Source organism: Choloepus didactylus, chromosome 9 (genome assembly GCF_015220235.1).
Source record: "Choloepus didactylus isolate mChoDid1 chromosome 9, mChoDid1.pri, whole genome shotgun sequence".
In the NCBI taxonomy this organism is placed as follows: Eukaryota; Metazoa; Chordata; class Mammalia; order Pilosa; family Megalonychidae; genus Choloepus; species Choloepus didactylus.
This window is the reverse complement of record NC_051315.1, coordinates 93,158,667-93,161,878: the sequence shown is the minus strand read 5'-3', so window position 1 is coordinate 93,161,878 and position 3,212 is coordinate 93,158,667. Positions and strand designations below refer to the sequence as shown.

Below are 3,212 nucleotides of genomic sequence, written 5' to 3'. Positions count from 1 at the left end.
CCGCTGCTGCCGCTCCGCCCGCAGGCTGCGCTTGGAGGGCCCGCGCCCCGCCCGAGAGTCGGTTCCTGAGTCCCGGGCTCGGCGGGGACAGAGAGGGGATTTCCCCGTCAACCCGCCCCCGCCGCCTGAATTCCACTCCCGGCCTCCTCGGGAGACTAATGACACGCCCTAAACAATCCAAACTCGGGAAATATGGTCTGTTCACCGTTGAGAGAGAGCGAATCCGGAATCCGGGAGTTAAAAAAAAAAATCTTTTTTGTTGGGTGGGCTTACTTTAAAAAGGAATATTAACATAAATATGTTCTTTTTTTCCCCCATCGGTCCTTCCCATTTACCTCTCCCGCCTACTCTACCCGGGCGGGAATTGTTTCTACGATGAAATGAGTGAGAACCTGAGTGATCTTGTGTCTCCCGTGGTGCGAGTGAGTCGCTGCCGCTGAAGGCAAGGGGTGGGGGTGGGACCTGGGGGGTGGAAGGCAGGTGGTCCCCGGGCATTTCCTGGGATTTGGGAGAAGAACCCACCACCTTTTCCTCAGCAATGCTTACAAGAAGATAAATCACACTCCCCACTATCTTGAACGGGGGCAGATTTGTAGAGAAGGCTCCCTTGGGGAATGTAGGACTCGTTGCAGGCTTTGGAGGTGTTGGGATCCCGGGCATTAATCAGGTCTAACCACAGAGCCGGAATAATTGCTACATCGTATTACATACTCCCTTTCCCTGTGCCATCATGATTCTCCGTGGCAGCAGCATTAGCAGCCGCCTGAGAGTGACAATTTGGGTGATGGAGAAGTTGGTAACGTCGCCGGTGTTTTTTCTCAGGGCTCCTTTGGGCAACAGCTGCCAGCCCCCGGTATATACTGTCGTTGATTGCAGGGAAACCCGGTACCTCTCCCCTTCCTTCTCTACAGATTTTGCACTTTTCTCTTTGCTCACCAGCGAGTGTTATCAATAACAAGCACTGACGATACATAGCAGTAGTGAAATCTGAAATAACTAAGAATTAATTAGGTTCTACAGCCATGGATCTGGCTGGGTAAAGTCCAATTGGACATATCAGTTTATTCACCTACTTGGTTTTGGTGTTTTGTTTTTGTTTTGTTTTTGGAAAGCAAGGATCACACTTCCCCCTCTCCATTCCTTTTTATAATCCCTTTAGAAAGGGGGGAAAATTCGGATGAATTTTAAGGATTGTACTGGTGTCAGCTGTGTTTTATTGCACACCTCAATTCTGGTAATAGGCATTTCAGTCCCCCTTAAAGCCTGTATTTTGGCAGTTAAGTCAAATGTGTTTTCTAAAAAGTTCCAATATTTTCTCCTCTTTCTTTCCTTCCTCCGCTTCCTTTTTCCCATCTGACCCCAAATGTTATTGTCCAAACATGACTGGATCACAGCTTTTGTTTCTTGACTCAGTAATATGAGTCTGCTAATATTGCCAGAAGGTGCAGTTTGGGGGCTACTGTCATGATTTTAGCTATTCAATCATGTTAGCAGGGGAAAAAATGACTTGTTTCTGTTGGACTTGAATCTTAAGAAAAAGTACCCATAGTTTAGTGATAATTTTCAAAGGCTTTCATAACACCTGTATTTCAAAATGGCAGACCGAACTCCTGGAAGAAACCAGCTCTGAACAGACTACATGCTTGGCTTAGAAAGAAAAAAGAATCTCTAGCTGACCAGTTTAATTTCAAGATGTATATTGCCTTTGTATTCAAGGAGAAGAAGAAAAAAAGTGGCACTTTTTGAAGTGTCATGACAAATCACTATGAAGAAAATATCTTGAAAGGTGTGCAAGATTCCAGCTATTCCCTGATTAGTTCCATAGGACTTTTACAGAAGGATGTGGTACAGCTTCATGCTCCTCGATTGTAGGTCGGTGAGAAGGGATGTAATTGGCTGTACTCAGGAGATGAATTTCATTCTTTGAACTCCGAATAATATTGAAAAACTGTCTGTATCCTGTTTCTAGGTGGAAGGAATCTGATGAGACTTTTTAGGCCTGTTCAAGCCAAAGTTGAGTTTATCATGGTGACTATGAAAAACAGTTTCTGCAGCTACTGAGCCGCAAGGACAAGACTGGAGTTGTCAACAGTCCTAACCAGTTGGTGTTTCTCTTCGTTGACAGACAGCACTGGCAGACACCAAAAAACAAAGCTACAATCTTCAAGTTATATAGCATCTGCCTCTACCTGCCACAGGAACAGCTCACTCATTGGGCAGTTGGCACCATAGAGGATTACCTCCGTCCTTATATGCCAGAATAGAGCACTCAACTGACCAGCAAAATGGAGGACATCAGAGAATGCAGCAGCAGTGTTTTTTTTTTCTTGTTTTCTTACCACTTTATTCTTTTGGAGTTTAAAGAAAGTAGACTCATGCACAGAATACTATGCATTTTGACACTTGTTCATCCTTGATTTTTAAAAAATCATTTGTATTTCAGAACTTAAAAAAACTAGATGTCTTCTGTGTGGACTGTGCGAAAGAAGGTGCTTTGCATATTTGCTGCGTTGCATCAGCATCTTATTAAAAATGTGAAATGAAAGGACTATTATACATTGAAATGCTTAAATGTAGCTGAAAGCACAAGGTAATACTCATTTTTGATGGGCTTTCCATTTGTGTTGGTTTTTATCTCTTTGACATTTGTCATCAGTCTTTAGAGGGCGAGAAGTGAATGTAACAGGTATAAATACATTTTTAAAAACTTAATAGCTTTGCTATAATCACTCATGTTCCAGAGTACTATCAGATTCATTCTAATGACCAGAGTTGTTTAAAAAAAAAAAAAAAAAAAAGACAATGACAGGAAAGAAATCTTAAATGAAAAAAAGCATCTCGTTGTTGGCATTCTTGCCTCATATTTTACTGTGCCATGTTTGTTTCCTGATACTCATAAATACATGTTTTTTTTTCCAGATCTCTTTACCCAGTTGCTGTTTATAAGAGTATTCTGCAAAGTGTGGATATAGTTACACACATTTAAAGCAGATCTGGAGTCTGAAGTAGCTAAAGCAACTATAAAACTGAGAAATACATTCATAGCTGCAGAAAACATGATAGGTAGAGGGTTTTTCTTTTTGGTGTTTTGTTTTTGATTTTAAAGAAATTTTATTACAAAGCAAAAATTCCATGAATTGTGCAGAAGTACTGGTTTCTACACCATCCTAAAGAAAAACTTATGAGGGTGTTTTGAAGTAGAAAAAAGTTAT

The 3,212-nt window shown here is 41.6% G+C and overlaps 1 pseudogene; it reads left to right on the top strand.

Moving 5' to 3' along the window:
- The first annotated feature begins 547 nt into the window (after window positions 1–547).
- On the top strand, window positions 548–2,798 carry LOC119544262 (annotated as a pseudogene).
- The last annotated feature ends 414 nt before the right edge of the window (window positions 2,799–3,212 follow it).